The 18,134-nt window shown below is 32.9% G+C and overlaps 1 protein-coding gene across 7 annotated transcripts in view; it reads right to left on the bottom strand.

Annotated features, from left to right (window-relative positions):
* The window catches only part of bma (SCY1-like protein bma), a 39,331-nt gene extending 37,339 nt beyond the window's left edge, over window positions 1-1,992 (bottom strand). For all 7 annotated transcript variants that reach the window (XM_013324102.1, XM_013324101.1, XM_013324099.1 and 4 more), the window contains exon 1: window positions 1,841-1,992. The gene's annotated coding sequence lies outside the window, so the exon portion shown is untranslated. The remainder of the gene's footprint in view (window positions 1-1,840) is intronic.
* Between the last annotated feature and the right edge of the window lie 16,142 nt (window positions 1,993-18,134).

The raw sequence follows: 18,134 nt of genomic DNA on the forward strand, positions 1-18,134 counted from the left end.
CATATTGATCGATTTTTGTGTAACTCTCAATAGAATTGATTACAATTACCTTAATACAGTCAGTGAGGTTTTTTCTTAAATTAAAACTAATTTATTTCAGTTACAACTGATATTGCTTCATCGTAGTTAGTGTTGTCGTCCAATTACTAAATTTTATAAATATTAATAAAGTTGGAAGAACTAAAAGGCAATTTTTTTTTTAAATTTTTGTCTGTCTGTCTGTCTTTATGTCTGTCAGCAAGGCCTCGTATGTTCCGGGTAATATGTAAGTAAATTTATCCGTCGCAAGTTTGAGTAACAACTACCGTTCAACATGTAATTATGTTCTCCGCCTACCCTATTCGGAGTCTTACTATTAAGTAAGGAATTTTTTTTTAATTAAAAGGACATGTGAAACTAATTATTTTTAAATGTTTTAAAGTTTATTAAAAAACTGCTAAATTATGTCTAAGATTACTGTTGGCGTTGAATATTTGAATGGTAATTCTATGTACTGCTTTTCTTTTAATTTTTCTTAACACTATCATCAGTCTTTGTCTGCTCAGTGCTGGACTAAGGCCTTCCTAATGCCTTTCACAGAATGCCGACGGAGGCATTCAGCATTCAACGACTTTATGGGCGCCCCACGTTTCAGATTCCTTTGTCTACTATGTCGTCTACTTTGGTTCTCCTTCGAAATTCTTGGTTTCGGAATTTATCCCGTGAAGAAACGCCAAGTATAGTTCTTTCCATCGCCCGCTATGTTGCTCTAAAGTTTTGATCCAGCCCCATCTTCAGTCCAGGTCTCCGCGCCCCAAGGCATTCGGGTTTTCAGACCTTAAGGTATCTGCGAGGTGAAGAAGGGAATTTCCCAAATGCCGTCCAGCCGTCGTATGCGTCTATCTCTTAAAAATTGCCGACGGGTAAATTCCGTAATTCTTTTTTTTATTTTTTGGCTCAAAATCAATAAGTATTGGGAGAGCTATTTTAATTTATACAAAGATGTTCATTTATCCTTTTCCTTTTTTTTTTAAATGTTTTAACTATCAAACAAAATAATTTAAAAAAATATTGAAACAGTAATTATTCGATTTTTTTTCTAAAAGCCGACGCTGATAAAACAAAACTGTTTTAGTTCTTAAAGTAATTTAAGTTAAATAATCATTAAAAAAATCTAAAACCTTTTTCAGATCCCGTCGGCGGATTGAAAAGTTGATCAAATGGAATTTCCGCTAAAAATCGTACTAAATAATAAAATTGCCAGTAATTTTTGCGTCAGAATAACTATTTTAAGAATGTTTAAACGTTTGTTTAATTAAAAATCACGATTTATTAAAAAAAAATTATATCTTCTTTTTTTAAATGAAAACGACGACAAAGTAAGTTAAAAAAAATTAACGTAAAATACTATTATACCGCAAATTCGCGCGCGACAAATTCTAGCGGCGGCTCGATTACGTTTTAATTTAGCGGATTTCATTCAAATAAGAATGAAACCTTATCAAAAAGCCAAAAAGATAAAATGTTTCATTTATTAGATATGGCTATTTTACGTACTTGCAGATTTATTTAAAATATAAGACGCACCGGTAGTAAATTGCAACGTATTCCGACTTCTTTCGAATATTTTTTACAACCGCTAGCCTTAAAATTATAACAAAAAAAAATATAGGGTTATAAAAAAATAACCGGACTATATTTTGGATACATAAAAATTGAAAAAAGTAGGACGCTTCAAGGATTACGAAGGGTTTTCGTAAAAGTATACGAAAGTGCCGTTCAATACGGTGTACCTGTTGCGACGTCTCTCTCGGGTGACATGATATTCTCAAAGTTTGCAGCTGGAATCGAACATACGTACCGGAGGTGCTCGCCTGGCCGTCAGCCGCTGCACCCGTGTACTTCCGAAACACTTTTGTTACACTTGAAAACAGTTTGAGGCCTGTTTGTCTATGTTGGGGTGACGAAAAAACTCCACGCACGAGCGGGAGTAGGTAGCGGACAAGACGTTCGTCCGCTGAGCCGATCCGAGAGACAGTGCGGGCTCTGGCGCTGGCTGCCGCTGCCGTTGCCGCACCCCTGCCCGGCCCACCCGCGGGCCTCGCCTGACACCTCAACAGCCTTTTAGGCAACGGTGCCATTGCGAATTATTTCAATTTAATATATCAAACAATTTCAGCAGCAGCCAGGATTAAGATAAAAAAAAAACCCGATAGAGATATTTTCACTTCGAATTATAAATGATAACAATATATTAAAAAAATCAGCTTTTTTAATTTTATACATTTCAATTTGAACTTGACACTTATTTACTTTAAAATATTTAATCTGATGTAAATTAAGCAATTAAGTTTTAACACCAAATTAGGCGTCAATAAGTGAAATACAAAGCGATTAAGCATATAAGCAGTGAACTAAATGATTAATTATCGTTTATTGTTTTCAACGAGATTACTACTACGATTTCTGGGAACAGAATTTAAATTTTATCCCATAAAGGACGTCTGTTAGTAATTAATTTCATCAAACTTATCTTTCATCATGGAGTATCAAGTTAGAAAACCTTATATTATTTAAACTCGTTACAAAAAAACATCGAAAAAATGCAATTTTAATCTTTAAAAAAAAACTTTGTTTTGTATAAGGATAGTAAATATAGACGACATTTTCCTAATATACAATCGGAATATTCACATATAAATTTTATTACGTAATTAATTTGTAACCTAAAACGTATCGTTTAATAAGTAAAGTGGTGGTCAATACATTTAAATTTCGACCTATTACAGACTACCCATTACACTAGACTAGACCACTGGACACTTTCCTACCCTTTTAGGCATTAAATCTTGAAAATTAATTGCCGAAACTTTCCTTCTCTTTTAGGCATTATTCCTGTGTAGTATTCAGTGAACGTAGCGAATTTTTTTTTAATAAATTGTAGAAATAAACATATGTATAAACTAATTCGGCAATACTTAAAATAATAATGGCAATACGATAATAAAAACTCTTTAACTAAGTTATTTATTAAAACCACTGTAACACGAAAGCGTGATCGTTTAAAATCAGATATGCAGTTTATAAAAAAATATGGCGTAGTATAAAAATGACGCGCAGAATTTGTGCATTTAATTGCATGTTTTGTACATTCCAATCTCCGATGTAAGATCTCAAAATGTTAAGTCGTAGTTGTCCAATGTCAAGCTAAAGGTCATTGCAAGAAAATATTAAATCGTAGTAAGTTTCGATTTACCTACAAATAGTTGATGGGTAATTAAATATATTTTTTTAACTCAATTCGTTTAAAGGAATAATCCACATAAGGTTTGAAACGTAATAAACAATATGAAGTCTTATAAAAATGTGAATAAACACAGATAGTTACAATATTTTTTACAAAGAAAAAGGTTATACGTTCTTTGGATTTATGCTTTTAAAAGTCGTGCATAAAATATCTTATTTCTTTGTATAGCGGATGCCAACTTAACACTCGCAGGTGTTCTATAATAAAAGTAATAGTGGAAAAAAGATGGCGTTTTAATCGTCTTCTCAACTTTTTCATTGCAAAATATCGTAGTTGTTTTAAACAAAGGAAATATGAAAACAGTAGCACTTTGTCGCGGAACTAAAAAAAAATAATAAGTAGCCTACGTGTTCTTTCAGACTGTGTTCTACATCTATGCCAAATTTTAGCGAGATTCATACAACCATTCTGGAGATACCTTCTAACAATAATCCATCCATACATTCGGATTTATAATATTAGTAAGATTACAAGGGTAATGCAACAATAAATACACTATAGAAATGTTTTTCACGGGTAATGTGACAATCAGGTCGATAGTCACTTATTATGTTAATCTTAATGACGTCATTGTGTAGATGGTTTTAAACGAGCGTGTGTTATAATGAAAAGCTACAGAGTTAACGTGTCACGTCAAAATAGAGATGGAAAATGAAGTTTTATAATTCATATGCTCCGCAAAATGCATGCATATAAAGGCTATTTCGTAGTTAAACTTTATATGCTACGTGTTAATTTAGTAAGGTAAGACTACACTAAATAACGCATTCAGTCACTAAGGGGGCCACTTAGTGAAATTAATTTTATTCTCTTAGACATGAGACACATTGTATTAATTCAATGTTAACGCGGAATCGAATTCTACATTTAGGATTTCGTGTAAATGAATCTTAGACAAATTACTGTAATTATTGTGAATTCTACACGCAATGTCTTTGAAATGATAAATTAAGTTCGGCTGGACTAGCAGGAAAATTTGCGATAAAGTGTTCGTAAAGATTCAGACAAAATTGGTATGAGATTCATGTCCGCCGCGTTATAAAGTAAAGTGAAAGGGCGCAAAATACAACAACAAATCTCATACAAATTTTATTACCACTTCGATACGAATACTTTGTCGCAAATAACAACGCTAGGCCTCTGTTTTATAGCGCAAGAAAGAAATAAACAACATAGCTAAAGGTTTTATTAAAAAAAACGCATGAACCAAAAATCGGTGTCATAACTGCACGCATTTATAATAAAAAACAATTATATTAAAACCATTTGTCAATATTAATAATATTTTAATTATAACAACTATGATATTGATATTTTCGTGTTTCGAAAGCTGTATTGGAAGTATCGTAGATGCGTCCGACAAACGTCCAACCTGTTGGAGTGATCACACTCGACTAAACTGGATCATGCGCAAAACGGTCTTTACAACTTGCGCACTATTTGAAACACTAAAATAACTTTTTCCACTACTAACATGGTAAGTATATCATTTAAAAGGTAATAAATACATAGTAATATATCTAGCAAAGATTTAATATGGTTTTTGACATATTTGAAAAAAAAATTACGAATCCGATTTTACGAAATTATTCAAAATAGTAACCGATTAATGATTATGCGCTAAATTTAAGCCTACATTTTCATTCACAACAGGACTGAGGCTGGTTTAGTGTAGAAGGTCTAAAATGTGAAATTCCACTTACTTGATGTAACTTAGACCTAAATCGCCTCTATCGCCTAAATCGAGAAGCAAAAGGTGTCGATAGTGCACCATAGGAAGCATGAATTAAAAATTAAACATTTATGCTACTATACTTTCTAGCTTTTTCAGGACATAAAAAAGAAACCACCTAGTTTTTAGCTGTTCTTAGACCATCGACTTACATTTCATCATAAATGACTAGCTGCGGCCCGCAACTCTGTCTGGGAGGCATTAAAAAAAACTTAAAAAGTTGTCTATGTGTTTTACTAGGCTATGTTCTATATTTGTTTTAAAATTTCGCCTAAATCTGATCAGCTGTTCTGTAAAAACCTTGTAACAAATATCCATCCATCTAAACATTCGCTTAAATAAATATAGTAAGATTATCAAGTCAACTCATTGCTTTAGTAAAAACAAAATATATTAATACAAGTATCATTAAAGTGGAAAATCTACATATACAAAAGAAAGTCGTGTTAGTTACACTATTTATAACTCAAGAACGGCTTTACCGATGTGGCTGAAAATTGGTGAGGAGGTAGCTTAGAGCCAGGAGACTGACATAGGATACTATTTATTCTTTTTTTTTCGAATTTATACCTTAAAGAGCTGTTTTTTATTTAACTTACTAATAATGTAAATGAGAATGTTAGATGGATGTGATGTAAATGTACACTAATTAAGTTTTTTTATATATCCACGCGGACGGAGTCACGGGCGACAGCTAGTTTATTATAAAATGAAACTAAAATATTCGAATAAAGTCATATTTTATAGCTTGAATATTTCCAATACTGAATACCTTATAAATTCTTATTTATATCGATATCTCGAAGCGAAGATATTCTGAATATTAGGGCAAACAGTTTATTCAGTGAAGTGAATTGAAATTCCGAGTACCAATATTTCCTGAGAGTAAAATATAAATAGGAAACGGTTTATCTCGAACATGCTAACCATTGAAGTGTTAAAATGCAACTTAAATGAATAAACGATGATAAAATACATACAGTATTTTTTAACATGACAAGAGGACGAAAAGTGTTTTTATTTTTTAGAACTGAACGACGTACCAGGAATTCTTCAGCTAAATTCCTTGCCAATATGTATAACCGTAAACAGTGTGTCACTGTTTTTTCCAAAGAGAGTGAAAGGGATATCACTATTTTTTACAAAAACTCCTCGACAGTGGGAACTCACTGTTAGATGTAGATGTAACTCAATGTATGAACTTCGTTCAATATTGACAAGGCATTACTAGAAGAAACAGCAACATTCGTACTATGTTAATAATTCAAACATTATAAATGAACTTAGCCTAGAACATATTTGTTTTCAAAGGAATGAAATAAATTCATTTGGTACTGCGCGATTGCTTTTAAACCTTAACACATTCAGTTCTCAACGGCGTCAGTAAATTGAAACTGGGTGCAACGCGCATGAATAGATTTAAATATTAGATACACTGTGTTGGTGATTCAATTCATCGTAAAGCTTTGCAACATTTTTTGTGTGTTGGTAACAAATACATCAAGCACTTTCTAATCCAGAGATTCCAAAACGTTTTCTCTTAGACTTATTGTAAAAAATTTGCTACTTTCAGTGAACTTGTATGTGTACATTTCTACCAAAACATTTTCTATAATCTTTATTTTCGCCAACTTATATCCTCCCTGTCTTTGTGGGAATTCTGCAAACACTTTGGGAATCACTGTACTAGTTTTAATACGTTAATTTGCAACGCAATTTAGTTTAGCAATTAAGCAATATTGCTTGAGATTAGATTATATTGCCTTGATTATTCTTATAATTAATATATAAAGTTAAACGAAAGTGGATAGTGATAGTCATCTCCATCCCAACTTTGTTAGACCTGGGTAATTTTTTAAACCAAATTTTCAGCAAAATATGTCTAAATTTAGGGTTTCTGTACATTATATAGCAGTGGGAATACTTTGAAATAGTTAACTTACCTGGGATTGATGTGGTCCAGTAATAAACTTTAATAACGAAAAACAACAACAAAACTCTTATAGCTATAGTTTACAAACAAAGAGCTGTTAAAAAATTTTACTGTCAAGGTTAACAACTGAATTTTCACGGATAAACGGTTCGTTTGTGTATAAAAGAAAGGTTAATGAAACGTCACTGTTTTAACTGAAGCTTTTTGCGAAACAAACACGACACAAACAGGCGACCGGAGCGGTGCGGCGCCTAACAAGTTTAAGTTCTAGATTGACGTCAAACAGGCCACGTGCAAATAACTTGTTACTTTGAAGGTATTGTTTACGAAATTTGTATATTTTGTTCGGAATGTATGTACAACTAGCTGTTGACCACGTATCCGTCCGCGCGAAATTAAAAAACTTAATTAGTAGCTTATGCGATCTTCCAGACTATGTTATACATCTATGCCAAATTTCATGTAGATCTACGCAGCTGTTCCGGAGATATCTTCAATCATCCATCCATTAATCGTAACATTCGTATTTATAATATTAGTAAGATAGAAAGATGTATATGCAATTTCGCAGTCCCACCCATTTCTGTGTAATTTGACGCGCATATTGGAATAAGGTCGAGAAGTTATCGATGCAAGATACAAACATGCCAAGACATACCTATAGTTACATATCTTGTTAATATGACGTATACCTTGTTATTGTATTCAATTTACTAGCTCCATTACGCGAACAAAACCGAGATCGAACCCCGGTGACTGATGTTCATTTTAAGTATTCACAATTTTTGCTTCTAGATGATGTTTAATATTTTTATACATATTTTGAACATATAAATACTTTTGTTATAATTCAAAGTAAGTAAATCGAAAAACATTAAATATATTCTGAAAGCAATCGAATAGTTATCTGACCGTGGCGCTGTGCGGCATAAAATGTAAACTATCTTGTTATCCTTGGTAGCATGTTAATATTATTTCGCAAGTGCATCGAGATCAAAACCTGATGACAACAAAAATTAAAAAATATACTTTTTATGATTTTTTATTACATTTAAATACTATTTACATTTATAATATGCAACTTACTTAATTTCTTAAAAAGTATTTTCAGTGTTAAAAATAAATAATTTATTTGTTTAATCAGATAGTAAAATTTAATGTTAATCTAAATATGTCTCGTTATAAAAAAGGGAAAATATTAGTACCGTAAAAATACGTAATACCGTTAAGTACCTTCGAGGCTGAAACACGCTATTGACTTTTTCCTTATCGTTTCGTATATATAGATTGAACGAAATAGAGCCTTCGGGAGTCCGTTTCTCCACAGTAAACAAGTGATGGGTATAGAGCTTTATAAATCTTACCTGATGCCTCGTTACACGTTTATTGGGTCCGTGTACTCGAAGGTTAAGACGAACATACGTTGGGTATAATGATGAACGGCTTTCAGTTCGATTCTGTAAGCGATTACATTGGTATGTTGAAGACTTAAACTGATCGGTCTAATGAGGTTTATCCCTCAACAACACTGTTGAAGAAGCTATGACTCTCTTTTGAATTATTTTTTATAATAACACTAGCTGTCACCCTCGACTCCATCCGTGCGGTATTAAAAAAAACGTAACTAGTAGCCTATGTGTTCTCCAGTCTATGTTATGTATGTATGCCTAATTTCACCGAGATTAGTTTAGCTGTTCTGGAGGTACCTACAAACAAACATCCATCCGTCCATCCAAACACACGCATTTATAAGTAAGTAAGTTTATTTTATTTCCGTGGCCTTGTAATATACATACGAAAATTGTTTTCCCAATATTTACGGAGAAGTTTAATATTATAGTGCGCCAACGTTATGTGAACCGGTAAAAGAGGCGCTGCAATCGCAGTTAGTTTCACAAAAACTATTTATAAACAACTTAAGTAAACAAAATTATTTAAAAAAAATACAAAAGAGCTACAAATATTGTGTCACTTTTTTATTTTGACTTATAACTCACAAGGTCACTTAACTATATCGGTCTTAATTGCGAAGTTTCAAGTTGCTCCCTTGATTGAATACTAGAGGGCGCTAATGATGCGTTCAACAGCGCCCTCTAGAAATCGAATAAAGTAATTACCATATAAACCAAGTTCGAATCACTAGGATCGTGAAATTTTGTACCTTTTTAAGAAAAAAACACACATAATAAACTCTAAGGAATAACAGCAAAAAAAATGAAATTTTTCTAGGTAAATTTTGTAATTTTAAATGAAAAGATATGTCAATAACAACAATATACTTTGTTAACACAATCGCAGAAGTTGTGAAACACGCTATCAACATTTTTCACATCGCTCGATATATATAGATCGAACGAACATTAACTAGTGGGGAGTCCGTTTCTACACAGGGAACAAGTGATACGTAGAGCTTGCCTAATTCTCACCCATACCGTGTGCATGTTTGGAGATCATGCACTGTCGCGGTTATTGCCTTGGTTAAAAGCCCAAGAGCTCCATTCCAGATTCTCGGCCTAGAATTAGCCGCAGATTCATTGGTTAGGCGAAGACTTTGAGTAGTCTTTCGAAATGGGCGTGTTTACACCCCACACCACTGCTGTAGAAAATTTGACTCCCTTTTGCTTTTTTGGTATTTGTACGTTATCAATTGCAGTGACGTTTTGACTGCCGTTTACCTTTTTATTTATGCAGTTTCCGAGCATATTATAAATAGATTGCTGCAGGATTACTCACCAACACTTGTAGTTTGATGTAAACAAGTTTTTTTCGCACAATGTTTTTACGCTTGAGTAGATATTGACTCTCGTTTACCTAAAGGCATGTTGTGATTTAGCCTAATCTTCTTCGGGAACCTCATGAAACTAATGAATGGACAAATACCCAGTCCGATAAGGAGGTAACATTAATTTATTATCTTGTTTACATTTAAAATGTTATGTTCTGACAGATACACGATAAAATCAAATACGTAGGGAATATTATTTAAACGTTTACTAATTCCCCGTTTGCGGTTTCGTCTGCGCCAGGCATTTTACTACTTTCAGACGAGTTCAGAACAGAGTTAGAGTAATAGAAAATTACAGTACTGCAATTGTTTGAAATTCTGTTTTCTCGACGTGGTCGTTTACATATTGGAGTACTGCACTGATCTCTACTCTACCATACATTTGTACCCTCGTGTAGATTTCTATCTGTTTGTTTCGCAGTCATTTAATTAATATCCTTGTTTATTTATAAATACAGAGGAAATTGATAATATTAACAAAGGAACTTATTTCATGTCTTAATAATACTTGGGTCGAATCCCGCCATGTACTAATGTGTTTTTCGATTGCCGATTTGCATATGTACATTTATCCGACGTTCTTAGGTTAAGGAAAACATCGTGATGCAACCTACTCATATCTAAGAAGAAATTCAAAGATATGTGTGAAGTCAACAAACCCGCACTTGGCCAGCGTTTACTATGGCCTAATCACCCTTAACTTAGGGTAGGCTCCGAGCCTAAGTGGGGACGTATCGCGAGCTGATGATGATGAATAATATAAGATTAGTTTTCATTTGGTTTGTGACACGACAAACACGTCAATTAAAGAAAATATTAAATATTAGTAGTAAAAACATTACTTTAAATAAAACAATTTTTAATCTGTACGCAGATACTTGTAAGTATTGACTTCGTTAGATTGTAAGAATATGTAGTTTTAAAGTCACATTTATTCACGGGTTATGTATTAATTAATTTAATTGAACGTGTTAACAATACTCTTTGCTTTTGAAAATAATTGATCACTCCCAAGAACCTTCAGCCAATGTTTAAATATATTCGTTTATGAACGGGAATTTTAATTAAAACAAAAATATGTATTGAATCGTTGCGAAGTCAAACGTGAACAGAACTGAAATTCGAAATTGTTCCGGACAGGCTTGATTGTACGCTCCAATAGGGGAAAATTTAAAGCTAAAATTACTCTTTGAACGATTTTCTACCTATTGTTTCTTATAATATGTAATTAATTGACAAAAATAACTCCAGTTAATTTTGTAATGTTTCTCAAACTGTTCTTTTACATATATGGTTTTATTTACTAGAAAAGTAATGTAGAAAGCTGGAAAAATAACTAGAAAGGAACAACGTTAGATACTACAACTTAAATTTATGTAACATTATTTTTTTAGCTCACTTTAAAAAGGAGGAGGTTATCAATTCGTCTGTATGTTCTTTTTTTTTGTGACCCCGTAATTCTATTTACTAAAATTTCATCAATGTCTGTCAACTAATTTATGAATGCGAGGTACAAAAAGTCATCATCATCATCATCATCAGCTCACTATACGTACCCACCGAGGTGCTCGGAGCCTACACTAAGTTAAGGGTGATTAGGCCATAGTCAACCACACTGGCCAAGTGCGGGTTGGGTGACTTCACACATATCTTTAAATTTCTTTTCAGATATGTGCAGGTTGCACGATGTTTTCCTTCACCGTAAGAACGTCGGATAAATGTACATATGTAAATCGGAAATCGAAAAACATATTGGTACATGGCGGGGTTCGAACCCAGGACCTGCAGATTGCAAGTCAAGTTCTTAACCCCTGAGCCACCGACGCTCGTACTACAAAAAGTACATTATTTTTATTTATATCGACTAACCATGTTATTCTGAGACCAAAATCATCATTTAAAACATTGTTATCTCTTTTATGTTAATGATAATGACAAGGATGACAATATATTTCATACAATAATTTTGATCTCAGAAACCCACTATTAGTTTTAATATCGCATTTCTATTAATATTACTTTAAAGCCTACTTTTTTTATTTCCATAAAAAAACTGAAGTGCCGAAATTGGTATGCGTATGTTTTATTTAAGAGCGACAAAACTCTGAGCAAATTACACTGTCATGTTACGTCGGGATAAGTAACCGCGTATTAATGTTGTTAGGAAGGATTACGTTGTGAGTTTTTTATCTGCTATATTCAAGTAATTTTAAATATATTGAAATCAACGTATATTGTGAAAACAGCTTTATAAAAATTAGTAAGTAATAATTTTAAATATAAAAAATATAATTTCCATGTTTTATCCCAGGCAATCTAAATAGTTGTCGGTACTTTTAAAATAAAAAAAAAAATATTATTAAAAAAAGTTGTATAATTTTACAAAAGTATTGATTTTAGCATTTTAGCCAAATATTTATCCAAACCGTGGAGGAGATCCGTTTTATTTTATTGTTTTAAGCAAGACAAACAAAGGTAGACAGACAGAAAAAGGATTCTGTTCTGTCGCATTGCCTTAAAGGAATTTCGCTGCAAATTATGGCTTTGCAATTTTTGCTATTTTATTTAGGTCGACTAATTTAACTCAATGGTTCTTGCATTGTATATTCACAGCTACCGTTTACTTCTTAAAATCTATGCATATATATCTGTAAGAATCATTGAAGGCAGGCAACTCGTCTCTACGTGGCCTTTTTGGAATTCAAGAAAAACCTGCCAGACACAAATAATAAGTTATATTTTTTATCAATTACCTTTAAAAGAACTCAAAATAAGTTCGCCAAACGTAATCGGCTTGTAATTTAATTACTTTCGCCCTTTGAGGTTCAGAAACGTAATTGGTTTTTTATTTTCATTAGGTTGATGAAAGCAGCGGAGTAATGTAATCGAGGTAAGTAAACACTTTGTCAAATTTTAAAATAACCTAACCTTTATAAAATAATAAACTCTGGACAGACTGAAGCTCTAATTAATAATACAACGACATCTATTGACTGCTTTTTGAAACAGACATTTTAAACTTATAATTTAGAATAAAAATCTCTAATTTTCTATATAAAATAATAATCGGGTAATTATTATTTTAAGTTAAATAAAATCTAATGTACACTAACAATGTCTAATTTTGTTACACAGTCGAAAAAATATAAAAATTTATTTAGGAATGCAAAAAAAGTTATAACGAGAAAGACTCGAACTCGATTTTCACTAGAATTTTTTAGAATACCTACGTCATTCGATACATGAGATTTGTGCCGATGCGATTGAATTTACTCATATACGAACCCACGTACATGATATAAGCCAAATTTAATACGCGCAAAATACACTTTCTTATTGGTTGGGTAATAGTAACTTCATAGTATATCGCAAGTTAAATAAAAAAATAAATAGTGATTTTTAAGATAATAACGAATACAGTCATGCTGTTGTATTACTGAGAGAAATCTCATTTATTAAGGCAAAAGTACAGATTGAAATAATTGCTATTTATAATGAATAGTAGCTTAATCATAACAAAATATCACACCTTACAGGGTGACAGGAAATAGTCTAGACAATTTCCTGGCAAGAAAATATAATAATTTTGTTAATTAGTTTTTATCAGAAATAATTAAGTTACAATAACATCGAATGGACAAAGGTCATAGTTATACGCCAGAGCATGGCAGATTCGCAGAAAATCGTCGCATGATATGACGCCCACTCGGTTCACTATATTGACGTATTATAAAACATTTCACAAAATTGTATTAAGCTCTCTCTGTTTTTAGTTTTCATCATCATCAAGTGCACCTGCACTTATCCCTATTGAGGGTCGGCACAGTATGTACTCCTCCTCCATACATCTCTATCAGCCGTCATATCTACCCCCCTCAATGCCCCCCGAATCTACCCCCTTCCTATGCATAACCTCAACATCATCCCTCCGCATAACACGTCCAAACCACGCTAATCTTTTACTCCCCAATTTCTCAATCCCTGGCTCTCTGTTGTTTGTTTTATAAAATATATTACATTATAATATTTTTGGTTACGACACATTATAAAAATAGTATCGAGCGAGAATAACTACGGGTTGCTCCATAGTACCGAAACATTTTATTTCTCTTTCCTTTCCGAGAATAAAACCTTGAGACTGGCAAAACTTTTAAAACATATTTCATGTAGTATATAGTAAGTATTATATATTTTTGTTTACATACAATATAAATATTTATGTGTGTGTGAGCGTTTACACTCGTTTTGACCAAATTTCATAAAGACACAACGTTTTTTAACTTCATACGCCCGCTAACGTAACGTATACGTATACATACGTAACGCATCTTTCTTTATTAATATAGCAAAGGGTTTTTTATTTATAATCCACGGACGAGAAAATAACACTGGATGATCGCTGCCATGTATTATAAAGTAAAAAAAAAACTTGTAAAAATAATTTGACCTCACCTCTTCTGATATTGATGGGCGAGAGTATAGATAAGTAATAAGCATTAAAATGGTAATTTACGGAGCAATGCTTATCATTGAATCACTTCAAAAGGACACATTTGAAGTACACAGTAAAATGCGTCGCATCAGATGCACAGTCCGGTGAGCTAACGATGTTAATTAGCAAATTCTACGCATCGCTCCTGTAGCTCACGGATAACGACAAGGCATAAATCAATAGCTATTTTATTGGAAAACTAGCTTTTTCCCGCGACTTCATCCCTGTAGAGTTGAAACATAATATTCCTGGTATTGACCAAATATTGGGAAAACTAACCTTTGACCAGAATTGCATCTGCAATATTTACAAGCGAAATATACCGGGTAGCGATAGTATTCTACGAAAGGTTCGCTTCGAAATGACATACGGTAAGTTTGATTTCACCGTAAATTCTCCGTCCTCGATTCCTAGTAACCTGTGACGATGTAGCTTATATTTATGGCAAGCGAGTAGTGGGAACACCAAAGAGCTCATCACATCCGCAACGACAGAGTTATTGCAGGCTCGTTGCCGGCCTTTAAGAAAAAAGTAGCTTGCTTCTTAAAGGTAGGTCATACTGGTTTGGAAAACCAATATTGGCTCTTTTTGGTATAAAAGTTTCATAAAAGTTATGGCTTTTGTTTGCATAGTTACATGATTAAGGATGAATTCATTTGAACTCACGTAACATTAATTCAAAAAAACAAGAAACGTGACTGTGTTTGTACCGCTCCGCGGACGATCACGGGCTGGTCAACAAATTATATGGGGTCACATAGGTATATCACATGGTGTCAAAACCCATCATTTTTTTGTCTACAAGATGAATATAATAATTAAAAATTTGCGATATTTCGCAATTTTACAGACGACAATTTGCTAGCGTTCCATATTAAATAACTACGCAATCTTAGTCACACCTACGATGTGAAAGCTTTGCGACGTAGGTGTCACTAAAGGCGCCGGCCCCCTTAGTCACCGTGTTATCAACGCACAATGCATTAAGGGGTGAATACGTCAATAGCTTACGCTTCATTAAATCCTTGTAAAGGTATTGTTTCGTCCGTTCTTTTGATGCGCATTTTCTCTTGTTATCGTGCAACTTATTGATTCAACTAGCTATTGTCCGCTTGGAATTAAATACTGAAATGTTTATTCAGTTCGTTAAATGTATAAAAACAAAAACGAATGCCGAAGCAACCTTTTTGTTTGCACTTTTCCGCGCTAATTAAACAGCGCTTCGTTACTCAACTAACATTAAAAATCCCGACAAAATCTGTTCAGCCGTTTCTGATTATCCGCAACAAATGCGGTATTGCATACAGATAGACAGGTATTTTAAAAATGTTTATTTATAACTAACGCAAATATATGATGCATTAAAAGAAAATTGTTTTATGATATTACATACAGACACTCTTATTTTATTGTACTTATAGATAAACATAAAACAAAACATAGACTTAAGAATTAAGCTAACAAGCTAAGTATTTTTTCGTCGTGGTAAAAAAAAAAAGTTTTTAGGATGACACTACTTTAGTAGTTTATAGCAAATTTTTAGAAACTACTAAAGTGGTGGATATTTTAATAAAGTGCACAAAATTGTAAAGTTTCACGAAATTCCCATTGATTGAATTTCAATACATTGTTTTGTTTTTATATTTTATTTAGCATTTTATAAGTAAAAGTATTCTCCCCATTGAGTACTTGTTTTCCTCCTTGTAAATTATAATAATGCTCGTGTCGACTCTAAATTATTTCAAACTCTACAATATTACCTTGCCCTGGAATAAACATTATTGACAGTCTATCAGTGTATAGCCTTTGTAATTTTCATTATATCCAACATTTTATAGTGGAAATGAATAAAAGAAATATAATTGCGAAATCATCATCATCAACCTACCCTTATCCCTATCGAGGGTCGGCACAGTATGTACTACTCTTCCATACATCTCTATCAGCCGTCATATCCGAGTCTACCCCCTTCCAACGCATATCCTCTTTCCCACAGTCATTCCATACTTTTTTGGCCTTCCACTACCTTTGTAGCCATTCCATTCAATCTCATTACTTTTTTGCTTATATTATCATCATCCCTCCGCATAATATGTCCAAACCACGGTAATGTTTTAGTCCTCAATTTCTCGACCACTGGCGCTACTTTTAAACTTCCTCTAAAACGCATAAAACTGAAATTTTTAAAGTAGTACTCTACGTAAGTGCCTGAATATGCTTCGTTCTCCAAATGAATCGTTAATTCACTCTCCACTCCCTTCTTAATCAAATTACCTTTTTCTACCAATATACCCATTCATATCCATATTTAGCTATCCTTTCATTTTTAAATACTTTTAACTAAAAGCTCTATATAAAATCTGACATACGTTAAAGCTAAAGATATTGCCATTTTCACCTCTACTGAGTGCAAAGGACAGATTGAAAGTTAAAAGGTATAAAGATTTTTCATTGAATTTGCCGCGTGGGATGTTCGTAGTGGTCATTGCGAGCTTTCAAAAGGGATACACGTATCCGAGCCTTTTGCGACGAGTGCAGCAGTCGTGAAATCAATTACGGCACCTGAGGGGGAATCGAAGAGTAATGCTGGTTACACACGAAGGCAGAACAGTGAGGTTGAGCAGTACAACAATACTGAAAATTTAGGTTCTTTAATATAGTCAAACATCTCTGAGCCGATTAGAGAAGCGATAGGTAGTTATTATAATAGTTATCCTTGTTGGTCTATACCAGTTTTTCCCAAAGTGGGCGATAACGCCCCCATGTGGGCGCTGCATGTCTCAAGTTGCGGGTTATAGTAAAAGTTTCGTTTAGAATTCTCCGTTAATATACATATATAGGTCACAATAATTAATTAATTTAATTTGAAGTTATAGTGGTTTTTAAATATGTGAAAATATGGGGGGGCTAAAAAAATATTTATTCTCAAAGTGGGCAGTAGACAAAATAAGTTTGGGAACCACTGGTCTATACTATGTCACTGTTTACTGCTCTACCTTTGTGGACGTCGTGTGACACAAGCATTAGATGCCATTCCGCTACGTCGCGTCGTTTCCAAGCGCCAACAAGTGGCTGCTTTGATACTTGACAAAAAGAATGTTTTAAGTTCAAATTCAATTGTGATCTTTGTTTAAGGAAAAAAATGTTAAAAAGTGTTCACGTAATGCTTTGAAATAGGTCAACTGCACAGAATCTTATGTTGAAATATCGTTATTTTCTATATCTTTGTTTGTTATCGTATCTGTAACTAATTTTATTAATTTTAAATACATTTATATTAAAATCATTACTAACAATAAATCGTATTTGTGAGCATTAAAATATATCTTTAAAATAAATCTGTTATTAAAAAAAGTCATTTTAAATTAAATAGTATTGTCAAAAAATCTTTCAAATTAATGTTTAATGTTTTCTTATTAAATAAACAATTCGATATTTGTATTTTTACGTAAAGCTACTTTGAAAGTACTCGAAAAGCGTTTTACTTCATTCTATTTTGAGATTGCAATCCCGTAAAGTGGCTTTGAGTCTTTTACTATTTTTTAGTTTTCTCTTACACTTGAACTTCTTTGTGGTTTCTTTGTATTTATATTATACAAATTGATTTAGAATAGTGCGGTTTTCGGCTTTTGAAATAAACTTATACGAAACATGTTATGACAACTGACAGCCTAAGCTAAAATAATTTGAACTTTATTGACGTTAGAGTTGACTGCCAGTTCGTTTGAATTTCAAATGACGAACACTCAATTTAATTGCGCGGGATGTCCACATCGAATAAAACCTTACTTTGCAGAATGTCCGGCAGTAAACATGGGATGCAGGAATTACGTTATGTAACTCCAGCACTCACTTGATTCATTTATTTTCTTATATGTTGCGAAGTTGCTTACATTTATTAATTTT

This window comes from Papilio xuthus, unplaced genomic scaffold, assembly GCF_000836235.2.
Source record: "Papilio xuthus unplaced genomic scaffold, Pxut_1.1 DF825017.1, whole genome shotgun sequence".
NCBI classification, from domain to species: domain Eukaryota; kingdom Metazoa; phylum Arthropoda; class Insecta; order Lepidoptera; family Papilionidae; genus Papilio; species Papilio xuthus.